This window comes from Scyliorhinus torazame, chromosome 3 (assembly GCF_047496885.1).
Source record: "Scyliorhinus torazame isolate Kashiwa2021f chromosome 3, sScyTor2.1, whole genome shotgun sequence".
Lineage (NCBI taxonomy): Eukaryota > Metazoa > Chordata > Chondrichthyes > Carcharhiniformes > Scyliorhinidae > Scyliorhinus > Scyliorhinus torazame.
Genome location: NC_092709.1, coordinates 11,681,293 through 11,699,219, shown reverse-complemented (window position 1 = coordinate 11,699,219; position 17,927 = coordinate 11,681,293).

Here is a 17,927-nt window from a genome sequence, read left to right as displayed (position 1 = left end):
GGAACGGTGGTGACTTCGAACTTTGACAATTCCGAATGTCCTGTTCTGTGCTTTTTCTAAAATGTGGCGGAGCAATGGGGCTGAAGGGAGGGGTTTTCCGTCTGCGGAAACAAATCCTCTTGCTTTCCACAGGGGTAGGAATTCTGTAAGGCTGTTGCAGACATAGAGGCTGTCCGAGTATCTGTCTGCCGGGCTGGGGAAGAAATCTGGGTGGTCCACAATGTACGCAACGGCTGCTAGTTCTGCAGCCTGCGTGCCTAAGTGGCCTGGTAGCTTTAAGGAGATCTCGTCTAGGGCCTGCATTGCCATCTTTCCTCTCTAAATAATTCTCTCAAAATTTGGAACGAGGGGGTAATAAGGCGGTGCTGTAATTACGGGTACGGCTTTCGCTATTTTCCGAAATACAAACTCCCGACAGTTTTTCGCAACAAGATCTATCAGTTTTACCTTATAACCCTGTTAGTTACGCATGCATTAACACACTTCCGAATTATGAGGATTGATCAGAACTGCTTGAACACTTGTGGTTTTTCTGTTCCCAATTGGATTCTAATTCAAATTTTGGGTTCTCCCGGAATGGCTACGCCACTTCTAAGTCGGGTCCCGTCAGGATGTCGCCAGTAATATGTTGCTAAGTTTTGGTTGGCTCTTAATTCGTAATTTGCTCTGTTTCTTTAACTTTCGCTCTAGAGTCGCCAGGTATCTTTATGATACCGCCACGAGGTTCAAGTTCAAGTAATAATCAATAACTCAACACACCAATTAGTAACATTCAAATCAAAACACATTTATTATACACAGTAAATCACTACTCATGCATAAACTCTAATTTCTAAACTATTCCTATCACTAAAAGGCCTATACTTAGCTTCGGACTGGCCCACCAGGTCAGGGGAACAAATGGCCTTTGGTTCAGGTCCTGAGTCTGGAGGATTCAAAAGCTGGTATGGACAGGTAGCTAGGAGCGCCTATCTCGTAGCGAGCGTTGACCTGAGACTTACTTGGGTGGCGTTGCCGCTGGACAGTTCACTCTCAGGGGTTGCTTTGCATTGCTGAGTGACCCTGTCAAGAAGGACGATTTGAACTTAGGGGCTTTACTTTATAGTCCCCAGGGGCTTCCTGCCCTTCGGGGCGGACCCCGTACCTGGTTCCAAGTGATTGGACTGCGTTCCGATCACTTGGATCAATTTCGCCAATGCTGGAGCGGTTCCCTGATCGCTGGGCGGTCCCTAAATGTCCGTTGGCCTTCCTTTGTCTTGGCTCCTGCTGGCGCCGAGAAGTCTGGCTTGGCTTTATTCACCTTAACTGTTGCAATTGTGTCTTGGAATTGCTCATTACTATGCAGATGGCTGCTGGTTTCAGTTGTGTCTGGTTTTTTGCAGGTTTCAATACACATGATTTCTGTACTTGCTAGTCTGTGCCTGTGTTGGCTGAATTTCCCTTCAGCCTTTGCGGTTCTCCATTTTAAGTCGGGAAGTGGCCACCCCAGGTAGCTACAATGCATGTGCATGTGAATGTGCTTGCACCTGTGCATGTTCCTGTGCCTGTGCCTTTACCTGTGCATGTGCATGTGCCTGTGCATGTACCTGTACCTGTGCATGTGCCTGTACCTGTACCTGTGCTTGTACCTGTGCCGTACCTGTACCTGTGCATGTACCTGTACCTGTGCATGTGCCTGTACCTGTGCATGTGCCTATACCTGTGCCTGTACCTGTGCCGTACCTGTACCTGTGCATGTACCTGTACCTGTGCATGTACCTGTGCCTTTACCTGTACCTGTGCATGTACCTGTGCCTTTACCTGTACCTGTGCCTGTACCTGTGCATGTAACTGTACCTGTACCTGTGCCGTACCTGTGCCTGTACCTGTGCATGTATATGTGCCGTACCTGTACCTGTGCCTGTGCATGTGCCTGTACCTGTGCATGTGCCTGTACCTGTGCATGTAGCTGTACCTGCGCATGTACCTGTACCTGTGCATGTACCTGTACCTGTGCATGTACCTGTACCTGTGCATGTGCCTGTACCTGTGCATGTGCCTGTACGTGTGCATGTACCTGTGCCATACCTGTACCTGTGCATGTGCCTGTATCTGTGCCTATGCCTGTACCTGTGCCTGTACCTGTGCATGTACCTGTGCCTTTACCTGTACCTGTGCCTGTACCTGTGCATGTATATGTGCCGTACCTGTACCTGTGCCTGTGCATGTGCCTGTACCGGTGCATGTACCTGTGCCCGTGCCTGTACCTGTGCATGTGCCTGTACCTGTGCATGTAGCTGTACCTGTGCATGTACCTGTACCTGTGCATGTGCCTGTACCTGTGCATGTGCCTGTACCTGTGCATGTACTTGTGCCATACCTGTACCTGTGCATGTGCCTGTACCTGTGCCTATGCCTGTACCTGTGCATGTACCTGTGCATTTACCTGTACCTGTGCATGTACCTGTGCCTTTACCTGTACCTGTGCCTGTACCTGTGCATGTAACTGTACCTGTACCTGTGCCGGACCTGTGCCTGTACCTGTGCATGTATATGTGCCGTACCTGTACCTGTGCCTGTGCCTGTGCATGTGCCTGTACATGTGCCTGTACCTGTGCATGTAGCTGTACCTGCGCATGTACCTGTACCTGTGCCTGTGCATGTACCTGTGCATGTGCCTGTACCTGTGCATGTACCTGTACCTGTGCATGTACCTGTACCTGTGCCTGCACCTGTGCCTGTGCATGTGCCTGTACCTGTGCATGTACCTGTACCTGTGCATGTGCCTGTACCTGTGCATGTGCCTGTACCTGTGCATGTACCTGTGCCATACCTGTACCTGTGCATGTGCCTGTACCTGTGCCTATGCCTGTACCTGTGCCTGTACCTGTGCCATACCTGTACCTGTGTATGTACCTGTACCTGTGCATGTACCTGTGCCTTTACCTGTACCTGTGCCTGTACCTGTGCATGTACCTGTACCTGTACCTGTGCCGTACCTGTGCCTGTACATGTGCCTGTACCTGTGTATGTACCTGTGCCGTACCTGTACCTGTGCCTGTGCATGTGCCTGTACTTGTGCATGTGCCTGTATCTGTGCATGTACCTGTACCTGTGAATGTACCTGCACCTGTGCCTGTACCTGTGCCTGTGCATGTACCTGTGCCTGTGCCTGTACCTGTGCATGTGCCTGTACCTGTGCATGTACCTGTGGCTGTGAATGTACCTGTACCTGTGCCTGTACCTGTGCATGTGCCTGTACCTGTGCATGTACCTGTACCTGTGCCGTACCTGTACCTGTGCCTGTGCATGTACCTGTACCTATGCATGTACCTGTACCTGTGCATGTCCCTGTGCCGTACCTGTACCTGTGCATGTGCCTGTACCTGAGCATGTACCTGTGCATGTACCTGTGCCTGCACCTGTGCATGTACCTGTACCTGTGCCTTTACCTGTACCTGTACCTGTGCATGTGCCTGTACCTGTGCATGTACCTGTGCATGTACCTGTACATGTGCCTGTACGTGTGCATGTGCCTGTACCTGTGCATGTACCTGTGCCGTACCTGTACCTGTGCATGTGCCTGTACCTGTGCCTATGCCTGTGTCTGTGCATGTGCCTGTACCAGTTCCTGTACCTGTGCCGTACCTGTACCTGTGCATGTACCTGTGCATTTGCATGTGCCTGTACCTGTGCATGTTCTCCCTTCCCTTCGACAGGTGAGCGTTCCATCATACACTAAAAAATAACAAGACCGGTTTACAGTCTGGGTTGATGTTGTCACGTGTTAGGCCAAGTCTCGAATTGCTTAACGATGACGAATACTGCAAATTAAGTCGAATTTGGAGGGGTGGATGACGGATTGAGTTTGCACTGCGCTTGCTTGGCCTCAAGGCACTTGACTCTTCTCCTCAAATGTCAAAATTGTTTGCTGACGGAGACTTCTCCATTTGGGTGTGTACAAGGTTGTTTCCCCCCCCCCCCCCCCCGCCCCCCCCCGCCCTCCTCCATGTTGTGCGATCCAGCTTACAAGCTCTGAGTTTGGATCTCAGATTGCCTTTCTGTCTAAGTTTAAGATGTATTGTGGTGTTGTGGTGTGGGTTCGCGTGCCCAGCTGGTTGTCGAGTATTGCCTTTGGTATGCGGGAATCCTCCATGAGGACCACGCGGTCGACCCAGGGACACTGAACTATGCAGCACTTTGCAAGAACCTCAGTCCGGGATTTTTAGTTGCTACCTGCTGTTGCAAATGGGTCTCAGACAAGTTAAATGGAATTCTTGAAATGCAGCAAGGGAATAATCCCTTACTGGACTGCAGCCATCTCCCTGTCCAGCTCGCATGTCCACATGTCCATCCTTGGCCTGTTGCAATGTTCCAGTGAAGTCCAGCGCAAACTGGAGGAATGGCACCTTATCTTCCGAATAGTCACGGTACAGCTTCCCTGACTTAACATTGAGTTCAACAACACCAGACTGTGAACTCTCTCTTCCACCTTCACCCCATGACTGCACAATGTTCAGCACCATTCGCAACTCCCCAGATAATGAAGCAGTCCCTGTCCAAATGCAGCAAGACCGGGACAATATCCAGGCTCGGGCTGACAAGCAACAAGTTACATTTGTGCCACACCAGTGCCAGGCAATGACCATCTTTTACAAGAGAGGAGCTAACCATCGCCCCATGGCATTCAATGGCATTACCATCGCTGAATCCCCCAAAATCAACACCCTGGAGTTACCATTGATCAGAAAGTGAACTGGACACGTTAGCTCCGTTCTCTCTCCACAGATGCTGTCAGTCCTGCTGAGATTTTTAAAAAAATCATTTACAGGTTGTGTGCGTCGCTGGTTAGGTCAGTATTTATTTAATAATCTTTATTGTCACAAGTAGGCTTACATTAACTGCAATGAAGTTACTGTAAAAATTCCCTAGTCGCCACACTCCGGCACCTGTTCGGGTACACTGAGGGAGAATTCAGAATGTTCAATTCACCTAACAGCACGTCTTTCGGGACTTGTGGGAGGAAACCGGAGCGCCCGGAGGAAACCCACATAGACACGGGGCGAACATGCAGACTCCACTCAGACAGTGACCCAAGCCAGGAATCGAACCTGGGACCCTGGTGCTGTGAAGCAACAGTGCTAACCACTGTGCTATCATGCCGCCCATCCCTAGTTGTCCTTCAGAAGGTGGTGGTGAGTTGCCTTCTTGAACCGCTGCAGTCTTTGAGGTGTAGGTACACCCACTGTGCTGTTAGGGAGGGAGTTCCAGGATGTTGCCCCAGCAACAGTGAAGGAACGGCGATATATTTCCAAGTCAGGATGGTGAGTGACTTGGAGGGGAACCTCCAGGAGGTGGGGTTCCCAGGTATCTGCTGCTCTTGTCCTTCTAGATGGTAGTGGTTGTGGGTTTGGAAGGTGCTGTCTAAGGAACTTTGGTGAGTTACTGCAATGCATCTTGTAGATGGTACACACGGCTGCTACTGGTCGTCAATGGACCAGTTGGAATGTTTGTGGAAGGGGAGCAATCAAGCGGACTGCTTTGTCCTGGATGGTGCTGAGCTTCTTGAGTGTTGGAGCTGCGCTCAACCAGGCAAGTGGAGAATATTCCCTTACACTCTTGATTTGTGCCTTGCAGATGGTGGACTGGATTTTGAGGGAGGGGAGGTGGTTAAGGTGGTGAATTACTTGCCATACGATTCCTAGCCTTTGACCTGCCCTGGTGGCCACAGTATTAATGTGGCTAGTCCAGTTCAGCTTCTGATCAATGGTAACCCCAGGATGTTGATTGTGGGGGATTCAGAGATGGTAATGTCATTGAATGCCATGGGGCGATGGTTAGATCCTCTCTTGTAGGAGATGGTCATTGCCTGGCACTTGTGTGGCATGAATGTAACTTACTAGTTGCCAGCCCAAGCCTGGATATTGTCCGGGTCTTGCAGCATTCGGACATGGACTGCTTCATGACCTGAGGAGTTACGAATGGTGCTGAACATTGTGCAGTCATCAGCGAACATCCCCACCTCTGACATTATTATGGAAGGAAGGTCATTGGGGAAGCAGCTGAAGATGGGTGGGCCGAGGACACTACCCTGAGGAACTCCTGCAGTGATGTCCTGGAGCTGAGATGATTGACCTCCAACCACCACAACCATTTTCCTTTGTGCCGGGTATGACTCCAACCAGCGGAGAGTTTTCCCCCTGATTCCCATTGACTCCAGTTTAGCTAGGGCTCCTTGATGCCACACTCGGTCAAATGCTGCCTTGATGTCCAGGGCAGTCACTCTCACCTCACCTCTGGCATTCCGCTCTTTTATCCATGTTTGAACCAAGGCTGTAATGAGGTCAGGAGCTGGGTGACCCTGGCGGAACCCAAACTAGCGTCCGTGAGCAGGTTATTGCCGAGTAAGTGCCGTTTGATAGCTCTGTTGATGACTCCTTCCATCACTTTGCTAATGATGGAGAATAGACTGATAGGGCGGTAATTGGCTGGGTTGGATTTGTCCTATTTCTAGTGTACAGGACACACTTGGGCAATTATCCACATTGCCAGATAGATGTCAGTGTTGTAGCTGTACTGGAACAGCTTGGCTAGGGGTGCGGCAAATTCTGGAGCAGAAGTCTTCAGTATTATTGCTGGAATATTGTCAAGACGAATAGCCGTTGCAGTATCCAGGGCCTTCAGCCATTTTTTGATATCACGTGGAGTGAATCAAATTGGCTGAAGACTGACGTCTGTGATGCTGGGACCTCAGGAGGAGACCGAGATGGATCATCCACTCGGCACTTCTGGCTGACGATTGTTTCACAGTCTTTTGCACAGATGTGCTGGGCTCCTCCATCATTGAGGATGGGGATATTTGTGGAGCCTCCTCCTCCAGTGAGTTGTTTAATAGTCCACCACCATTCACGGCTGGATGTGGCAGGACTTCAGAGCTTAGATCTGGTGCGTTCATCGTGGAATCACTTCGCTCTGTCTATTACTTGCTGCTTATAGCTGTTTGGCTCACAAGTATCCTGTGTTGCAGCTTCATCAGTTGACAGGACAGCAGAGTTTAGATCTGATCCACTAGTTGTAGGATCACTTCGCTCTATCACATGCTGCTTCCCCGGTTTGACATGCAAGTAACTTCACCAGGTTGACACCTCATTTTTCGGTACGCCTGGTGTTGCTCCTGGCACGCTCTCCTGCACTCTTCATTGAACCAGAGTCGAACCCCTGGTTGGTGGCAATGGTAGAGTGGGGGATATGCTGGGCCATGAGGTTACAGATTGTGGTTGAATATAATTCTGCTGCTGCTGATGGCCCCTCTGCCTCATGGATGCCCAGTTTTGAGTTGCTAGATCTGTTCGAAGTCTATGCCATTTAGAAATGAAATGAAATGAAAATCGCTTATTGTCACAAGTCGGCTTCAAATGAAGTTACTGTGAAAAGCCCCTAGTCGCCACATTCTGGCACCTGTTCGGGGAGGCTGGTACGGGAATTGAACCGTGCTGCTGGCCTGCCTTGGTCTGCTTTAAAAGCCAGCTCTTCAGCCCTGTGCTAAATCAGCCTCTTTTTAGCACGGTGGTAGTGCCACACAACACGATGGAGGGTATCCTCAATGTGAAGACGGGTCTTTGTCTCCACAAGGACTGTGTGGTGGTCACTCCTACCGATACTGTGATGGGCAGATGCATCTGCAGCAGGCAGGTTGGCGAGGATGAGGTCAAGTATGTTTTTCCCTCTTGTTGGTTCCATTGCCACCTGCTGCAGTCCCAGTCCAGCAGCGATATCCTTTAGGACCCAGCCAGCTCGGTCTGTGGTGGTACTACTATCCAGCCAATATTTATCCCTCAATCAATATTGTAACAAAAAACAGATTTACTCGTCATCATTTCATTGCTGTTTATGGGAGCTTGCCATGTGTGAATTGGCTGCCGTCTTTCCTGCGTTACAACAGTGATTACTCTTCAAAAGTAACTCATTAACTGTGAGCTGCTTTGGAACATTTGACAGCCCCGAAAGGAGCTATATCAAACGCAAGTTTTATTTTTCACAGGGCCAATAAAACTGGGTGTTCCACTGGCGGTTTCTTTGCTGCAGTATTATCATCAAATTCGATCTAAGTCCAATTAATACTGAACGTGTCGCACAATTTAAGGTTTGAATATGGGCAACTTTCTTTAATGACACCATTTGTTATACCTATGTCAAAATGACCATAAAACCAGCTTAACTTCGACTGTACTCCATCCCTAATTAATCACTTTGTAGTCATTATCCATGCTCCGTTTTAAAACTGCTAATTCTATATTCCTTAAACAAAATTTCTCCCACATTCCTGCATCAACAGTGCGATCTGAAGATTGATTGACTATAATAAAGACAATGGTGTTTAATCACCAACAGCTGTAGCTGATAAAATGGTCGATTGATTGACTAATCATTGGGCTGCTATGCTGTTTAAATGAGGTGTCATATTCCGAGCGATTGTGCACATGGTATACTGATTGCAGATGGATATGCAGATGTGTGCAAAAACTGGATTAATTCCATCTCATTTGATATAATCTCCGGGGTAGGCAGTGATTACCAGGAGGTGTTAATCTGCTAACCGTTCTTCTGGTTTATCGGACCTCTTACTTTTCCCCTTCCCCACCCAAACCCCACCCCCACTAAAATCGAACTTGTATGAATTGGCTAAAGAATTCACATTGCAAGTTACTCTTTGCCAAACAGAATATCAATTTATTGTTGTCAAAGCAATGGGTTGGGTACATTGCACTGCTACGGAGCTGCTTTCAGCTCTGCCTTACTGTCATTATCATCGGCTGTCCCTCCATTCGAGGATGATGTCTACTCGGGGTCTCATGATTCTGCCGTGGATCTTCATGTGACTAAACATAGAAACATAGGAAATAGGAGCAGGAATAGGCCATTCGGCCCTTCGAGCCTGCACCACCATCCAATATGATCATGGCTGATCATGCAAATTCAGTATCCCACTCCCGCCTTCTCTCCATACCCCTTGATCCCTTTCGCCACAAGGGTCACGTCCAGCTCCCTCTTGAATATATCCAACAAACCGGCCCCAACAGCTTTCTGTGGTCGAGAATTCCACAAGGTCACACCTCTCTGAGAGAAGATGTTTTTCCTCATCTCAGTCCTGAATGGCTTACCCCTTATTCTTAGGCTGTGACCCCTAGTTCTGGAGGTCCCCAACATTGTGAACATTCTTCCCACATCTAGCCTGTCCAGCCCCATCAGGGTTTTATATGTTTCTATGAGATCCCCTCTCATTCTTCTAAACTCCAGTGAGTACAAGCCCAGTCGATCCAGTCTCTCTTCTTATGTCAGTCCTGCCATCCCGGGAATTAGTCTGGTGAACCTTCGCTGGACACCCTGATGCACGATCAATGACCACTAAAGCGAGGTTGAAGTCCAACTGAAGGCTTTAATAAGCTAGATGTTTCCCCCAGCAGCTCAGGTACAGAATGAGGGCTGCTGGGACGGCACGGGTTCTTATACCCCGCCTTGCAGGGCGGAGCTATTACACACTCTAGCCAATAGAACGCATACAGTTTCTACCAATGGTGCTTTAACCTATCAGGTACCGTAATACCTATAATATCACACACCCTCAATAGCAAGAATGGGTATCAAACCAGGAGACCAAAACTGCACATAATACTCAAGGTGTGGCCTCACCAAGGCCCTGTATAACTGCAGCAGTCTGACTCTTAACCCGCATGTTTTTGGCAACATGGGGCAAGCCGTCCCACCAGGCAGTGGGACCCAGAGAGCAGGATTTTCTTCTTCTTCTTTCTTTCTTTCTTTGCCATGCTCCGACCCATCATTCAGACATTGCAATTCAAAGCGCGATGCAGCTTGATTGGCAATTTGTCGTTATTTTGAATGATTGATAACGAGCTCCTCCCAGTCATCAATGTCAATGCCGTTGTGCTTCGAGGAGAGGTGCAGCGTGTTCAATGCATTTTCTTCATTCGCCCCTTGAACATTGGCCCAGTGAGAATGGCGAAAACAAGACCGAGCAGCGAAGATTTTTTTGGCCATCCGTACACAGTGTCCAGTCCATTGTCCCTGACGCTGCAGAATTTCTACCTATCCGAGTGCTTGTGGACTTGGCTTCTCTCCCCCTTTGTAAATACTGTGACATTGAATGTCTCGTTTTGAACTTTAACCAGTGGAATGATTAAACATGAAGGAGAGAGCAACGGCAACCATTTACAGTGTAACTACCGCTAGTGTAAAAAAGGGGCGGGATTCTCCGTTGCCCAACGCCAAAATCGTGTTTGCCGATTGGGCGGAGAATGGGCTCCAGCGCCCTCTGAAATGGTGTCATCGCAACAATGCACGCCGCTGCAACGGTGTTACCGCGACATCGGCCGGCTCTCCTGTGATGCTCCGCTCCCAATGTGCCAAGTTCCCGACGGCGCGGGACGGGGGGGGGGGGTGGCCAGGGTGTGGGCTGTGGGATTGCGAATGCCAAGTCGGGTCCGCACACGGCCGCCACCACGTTGTACGATGCAACCGCTTCAGGTGGTCAGCCGTGCGCATGCGCGGCCCGGGACCCGGCCATTCTCCGGCCGAATTCGGCGCAGGAGACGGGAGTTTCTCGCGGCGCTGCTGCCGGCCCCTCACTGGTCCTGGAATCGGTGAGGGTTTCACGCAGATTTTTTGGTCATAAAAGACCGCACATGCTCCACTGGCGCCGGCATGTAGCCGCTGAAACGGAGAATCCAGCCCAAGGTGTCTGGTGAGCCCCAAGATATTGGTTGAGCTCCGAAAGCTAGTGTTTGAAACAAACCTGTTGGACTTTAACCTGGTGTTGTAAGACTTCTTCCAAAGAAAAGTACAGCAGAGGAACAGGCCCTCCGGCCCTCCAAGCCTGCGCCGACCATGCTGCCCGTCTAAACTAAAATCGTCTACACTTCCGGGGTCCGCATCCCTCTATTCCCATCCTATTCATGTATTTGTCAAGATGCCCATTGAACGTCACCATTGTCCTTGGAGAAGAAGACGTTAAGAGGAGATTGAACAGAGATCTTCAAAATCAAGAGGGATTGTGTTAGCATAAATAAGGAGAGCTTGGGCGTCATTCTCCGACCCCCCGCCGGGTCGGAGAATGGCCGTTGGCCGCCGGTTGGCGGGACCCCCCGCTCAATTCTCCGGCCCGGACGGGCTGAAGTCCCGCCCAGAAATTGCCTGTCCCGCCGGCGTAAATCAAAGCTGGTATTTACCGGCGGGACCAGGCGGCGTGGGCGGGCTCCGGGGTCCTGGGGGGGGGCGCGGGGCGATCTGACCCCGGGGGGTGCCCCCACGGTGGCCTGGCCCGCGATAGGGGCCCACCAATCCGCGGGCGGGCCTGTGCCGTGGGGGCACTCTTTCCCTTCCGCCTCCGCCACGGCCTCCACCATGGCAGAGGCGGAAGAGACTCTCCCCACTGCGCATGCACGGGAAACTGTCGGCGGCCGCTGACACACCCGCGCATGCGCCGCATTCCCGCGCCAGCTGGCGGGGCACCAAACGCCATTTCCGCCAGCTGGCGGGGCGGAAATCCCTCCGGCGCCGGCCTAGCCACTCAATGTTGGGGCTCGGCCCCCAAAGATGCGGAGCATTCCGCACCTTTGGGCCGGCACGATGCCCGTCTGATTGGCGCCGTTTTTGGCGCCAGTCGGCGGACATCGCGCCGTTCGGGGAGAATTTTGCCCCTTGTTTCCACTGGCAGTGAAACATGGATTTAAATAATTGGTAACAGAACCAGAGGAGGAAATTAGGAGAATGTTTTATAAGTGGGTTATGATGATCTGGGATGGGTGGTTTGAAATACGAAGATCTATAATGAAACTTGCCTTTATATAGCACCTATAACACAGTAAAATATCCCAAGGTACTTCAAAGAAACTTTATCAAACAAAGTTTAATATAAGGAATCATGAGGACAATTCGAAAAAAACTTGGTCCAAGAGATAAGATATAAGGAGCATCTTATTGAAGAGGGGAGAAGAAATGGAGAGGTTTAGGGAGGGAATTCCAGAATCTCGCGTCTTGGCAGCTGAAGGCATGGCAACAAGTAAAATCTGGGATGCTCAAGAGGTCAGAATTGGAGGAGCGCAGAAATCGCAGAGTGCTATCGTGCTAAAGTGGTGACAGAGAGAGGGAGGGGTGAAATCGTGGATGGATCTGAAAACCTAGATGATCATTTTGCAATCGAGGCAGAGCCGGCGTAGGTCAGCGAGCACGAGGGGTGATGGGTGAGTGAGACTTGGTTCGACTTCGGAGACGAGCACCAAGAGCTTTGGGGGAGCTCACACTTACGAAGGCTGGAGGAGGAGAGCCCGATCAATGGACAATCTGAATGACAGATTGCAGCGTGAAAGGGCATGGAGGGTTTCAGCAACAGATGGGCAGGATTAGTCCGCCCCGACCATCGCAAGAACGCTACGGACGAGGCGCAGATAATGGAGAAGTCCATTCGCCTCGGGCGGATTCTCCGTTGTCCGGACGGCGTGGCCAGAGAATCCTGCCCAATGTTATGGAGGTACAAGTGAACAGCCTTCCACAATGCCTTAAAGTTTGGTATTGATTTTAGGTAGACATCTTTGGCTTCCCTTGTCTATAATATTTTCCCCTCATTTTGAATGTCATATTTTTGGAAAACTACAAATCTGTATGTAACGCACTACCCACCCTGCCTTCCATTTATTGCCTTGCGATTCGTAACAAAGTACCATCACCATTCACTCCCTCCACCATCGACGCCCAGTGACCGCTGTGTGTACCATCTACCAGATGCGCTGCAGGAACTCATCAAGACCCCTTCGACCGCAACTTCCAAACCCCGTGGCCTCTACCATCAAGAAGGACAAGGGCAACATCGGAACACCACCACCACCAAGTCCCCTCCAAGTCACTCACTATCGTGACTTGGAAATATACCAACCTTTCTTCACAGCTGCTTGGAAAAAAATCCTGGAACTCCCTCCCTACCAGCACTGTGGGTGTACCTACACCATACGGACTGCCGCAGCTCAAGAAGACAGATCACCACCGCCTCTTCAAGGGGAATTTACCTCTCGACTTTCCACATGACTGAAGTTCTGGGTTCCTGGTATTACTTCGAAGAGGTCTTCTGTACCCTCTCCAAGGCCTTAAACATCCTTCCTAAAATGTGATGCATAGATTGTTCGCTCTGAGCCCGAATCTGACATTAAGAAAAGTTTAGCATAACATCTTGGCTTTGTACTACATGCCTCTATGTCATGGTATGTTACAAAAGACAATGTTTTATGCAATATTTTAAAATGCAACGCCTTGTGTATCTCTACATGCCACGAGTGTCACTGATTCAACTGTACTGATTGGTCCGTTGGTCCATCCTTGTGTGTGTGTGTGTGTCTGTCTGTCTCTTTGTCTATCTGTCTCTTTGTCTGTCTTTTCTCTGTCTGTCTGTCTCTCTGTCTGTCTGTCTCTCTGTCTGTCTGTCCATCTGTCTCTCTATCTGCCTGCCTCTCAGTCCATTTGTCTGCCTGCCCCTCTGCCTGTCTGTATTTCTGCCTGTCCCTTTGTCTGTGTCTCTCTCTGCCTGTCTGTCTCTCCCTGCCTGTCTCTTGGTCTCTTTGTCTGCCTGTCCCTCTGCCCATCTCCCTGTCTGTCTGCCTGTCTGCCTGTCTCTCTGTCTGCCTGTCTCTCTGTCTGTCTGTCTGCCTGTCTCTCTTTCTGCCTGTTCCTCTGTCTGTCTATCAGCAGGGAAGCCAGCATCTAGAAGATTGAGGTGGGCTGGGATTTCAGATGAAATCTTTTATCAGGCTGCCAATCTCAACACATGTTGACTGGGCTGAAATGAAATAGCAGCAACGCGACTGGAAACTAGCCTTGGGCTAATCCTGTCCACATCCCAACGTCCCGTGCCTCAGAGTTGCGGGCCAGTGAAGGGGTTAACAGCCTGACAACGCCGAAATTGTTGACAGATTCAGGTCGGTAAATGAGGCTCTTGGAGGTAAGGGGCTTCTTTTCACTGCAGTACTGCAGTTTCCAGTGTGGCGATGCCAGTCGGTGAAGTGACAACATCTGCGGCAGTCAGCTCTTGCTGTGTGGTGACTGTGTTCTTTGCAGTGCTGGACGTGTGTGTGTGTGTGTATCCTAATAACCTATAAAGCCACTCACTGCACCCTATTTCCCACTGGGAGCAAGATGTATGATAATTAGTAAAAGATAGATTACTTTGCAGCTCTATCTTGCACTTAAGCCAGTGACTCCAGCCTAAGGCGAATCCATAGTTATTATGTTGAAAGCTTCACCTTCCCTCAGGTGGATGCGTGTTCGAGGGAATAGTGCAGCAGTGGCAATGTGATTGCAGCTGAGACAGAAATCAGAGAGAAATTGGCAGCGAGGACAAGGCCCACCTTTACTCACAGCAGTACAATGTGCCTGATTCCCATACATCCAACTGAGGTCAGCAGGCTGTGCCTCTTCACCTGCCACCTCGCCAGCAGCTCCCCCAGGCTTTGAGGAGGCCTGCGTGTGGCCCGATAAAAAAGCTGCACATTTCAAACAGTGGGACAAGTAAAGTCAAATCGCATCGAGCTGGGGCAGGGTAGCCAGGGAACCGAATTCAGTGCTTCCCTCTCACAATGCCGGAAGGTTGGAATGACATCGGAAGCATTGTCAGGAAATGGCCAGTCACGAGGTCACTTCATGACAGAAACAAAAGAGAAATGTAGAGCTAGCGGCAAAATAGATAGGAAGAAAGATTGCATTTATCTCGCGCCGTTCACAAAATCAGGATCGCGCACAGAATCCTGCAGTGAACTAAATACTTTTTGTGAAGTGTTGTCAGTGTTGAAGAGTAGAAATAGTGGCAGACAATCTGCCCACAGCAAGGTCCCACAAACTGCACTAGTTATGTGTTGCCAATGGGCAGCACGGTAGCACAGTGGTTAGCACAGTTGTTTCACAGCTCCAGCGACCCAGGTTCGATTCTCGGCTTGGGTTACTGTCTGAGCGGAGCCTGCACGTTCTCCCCGTGCCTGTGTGGGTTTCCTCTGGGTGCTCCGGTTTCCTCCCACAGTCCAAACATGTGCAGGTTAAGTGGATTGGCCACGCTAAATTGCCCTTGGGTTAGTTGGGGTTATTGGGGTACGGGGATATAGTGGAAGCGTGGGCTTCGGTGGAGTGTTCTTTCTGAGAGCCGGCGCAGGCTCGATGGGCCGAATGGCCTCCTTCTGCACTGTGAATTCTATGATTTTATGATTCTATAAACCGGACATGCCTCTAAATATTTTGTGACCACCAACTGAACACTGTGATACTGTATAACATGGTGGCAGCTAATGAGTGAACCCAAAACAGAAGAAGTTGGTGAAGGACCCGGAAGACCAAAGGGACAGCATCCTGACCTGACTGAAGCTCACTTGAGCTGAAGGTGCAGCTGGACATCAGCTAAAGAGAAGCTCCGTTACTGAAGGCCAGAGGAAAAATCCACCATGCGACTAAAGGACTCCACCTGAGCACGTGGAGTTCCGTGATCAATCTCGATGCATTGCAGACTCAAAGGATCCAGCAAGGGTGAGGAAAAAGTTCCAGTGCTCAGGTTGAACAAGCCTTTAAATGTCTTCAGGCTATTATACAGTCAGCGCCGTCCATTTTGTTAATCACTTTGGCGAGCCCGGGTTCAGAGTTGGAGTTCAGAACGTCCATGTGGCAACGGAGCTTTGTTGAGACAAAAAAAGAGAAGTCTTATAAACTTAACCAAAGCCAAGAATTGCCTTTTAATTGTCCTCACATCTCCAAATATGCTCCAAAGAGCCCAAATCTTTGATTTGAAAATTCGCTGCAAGGAATCAATTCCTTTGAGGTCGGGTCTGTGATTGCTGCGGCAGCTGGTTGAAACCCAACAAGTATGGGGAGAAGCATTGGAGTCAACGTTTACTTCAGTGCCATCTTTAAAAATAAAATAGCATTTAAAGCTGTATTCTTATGTGCTGAAAAACAAACACGGAAAATAAATCAATCCTCCTCGATCAATTTGAGCTGATTCATGGTCCAGACCAGTTGCGATTTGAGCGGCATGGAGAATACATTTTTTACGTCACCAGGGCACATCAGGGTTATGGAAGAAATTGGAGGAAGCCCAAATTAATACATTTTTATATTCATTTGCCAATGAAATAATCCTAATGCAAGACATTGCTGAATCCTCAACCAGCTTTGATGAGATAGTAAAAGCCTTTGGCACGTATTTTAATCTTCAAGTGTTGGAGAATGTAGGACTTAAAAAGCGGGCTAGAAAACACCAAATAAAGGAATGAAAGGGCAAAAGACAATACCAAAACAAACCACATGATGGTGGCAGACCACATCAGTGTAACAAGGTACATAAACCAAAGAGTTTAATGCTAAGAACCAATAAACACTCATGAATATAATGCCGACACTACCTTACCGGCAACAGAAACCTCCAGTGCTGAGCGGGTAGCTGGCTCGGTATGAAGGCAAAGTCATTGAACATTCCAAGCTGTGAGTGGAGAACAAAACCACAAGTAGCACAATTACAGAAGTGAAATCAAGGACAAAGCTCTGCTGCAGGCGGAGAAATAAAAGACAGAAATAAGATTGGAAAATACAAATCTGAAGCTAAAGATCAAGGAATCAGCAGTAAAAGCACGGAATGTTTCAAACATACTGAGAACCAATGTGTTGTTGAAAGATGACATGGCTGAAATGCAAATCAAGGACCTGGAATATCAAGAAAGGTTTAGCAGTGGCACGAGAGGTATAGGTTCTCACGAAGGAGCGTGAAGAGTCTCAGAAACCATGAGGAGTAGTGAAATTACCGAACATGAGCTTGACGGAATTGCTGATGAATCAGAACAGTTGGTGAATGCAGAATTAACAGCCAAAGCTGATGAAACCCCAGTCCTCCAAGTGCGATCAGAACGAGATATGGAAGAATTCTCCAGCCTCCAGATTGTCTGAATTTAGAAAGTTAGAGATTTGAGGCGGGGGGAGAGGCAGCAGGATAGGAGTAGAACATTAAGAAAGATTTCACTGCAAATATAGAACATAGAACATAGAACATAGAACAATACAGCGCAGTACAGGCCCTTCGGCCCACGATGTTGCACCGAAACAAAAGCCATCCAACCTACACTATGCCATTATCATCCATATGTTTATCCAATAAACTTTTAAATGCCCTCAATGTTGGCAAGTTCACCACTGTAACAGGTAGGGCATTCCACGGCCTCACTACTCTTTGCGTAAAGAACCTACCTCTGACCTCTGTCCTATATCTATTACCCCTCAGTTTAAAGTTATGTCCCCTCGTGCCAGCCATATCCATCCGCGGGAGAAGGCTCTCACTGTCCACCCTATCCAACCCCCTGATATCCAACCCAAATATGTTGGGTGAAGACTTGGAGAATGTGTAGTAAAAGAGTTTACAGCATAGAAAGTGTTGATTTGGGCTGGAGAACATCTACGGTGTGATGGAGAGAGACACATGGGAATAGACAGGGGGCAAAGTTGTCTGGAGAGTCAACATGAACTCAAAATGAAATTAGCTCCTAGTTTTGGCTATACTTTGTACATATGTGCCCAGTTATGCGTTACCTAATAAACACTACTGTTCAACCTTTCAATTGTCTTTGCGAGACTTACTGGACAAATCCTCTTAGCAACCTGGAGGGATTTGAAAACAAGGAGGATTTTCTGTTTGAGAGACCACATTGTTGCTAACTTTTGGTTGGTTCAATTGGCTCTGTTTTATAACCTTTGCTCTAGAGTCGCCAGGTATCTTTATGATACCACCACGAGGTTCAAGTTCAAGTAATGATCAATGACTCAACACACCAATTAGTAAGATTCAAATCAAAACACATTTATTATACACAGTAAATCACTACTCATGCATAAATTCTACTTTCTAGGCTATTTCTATCACT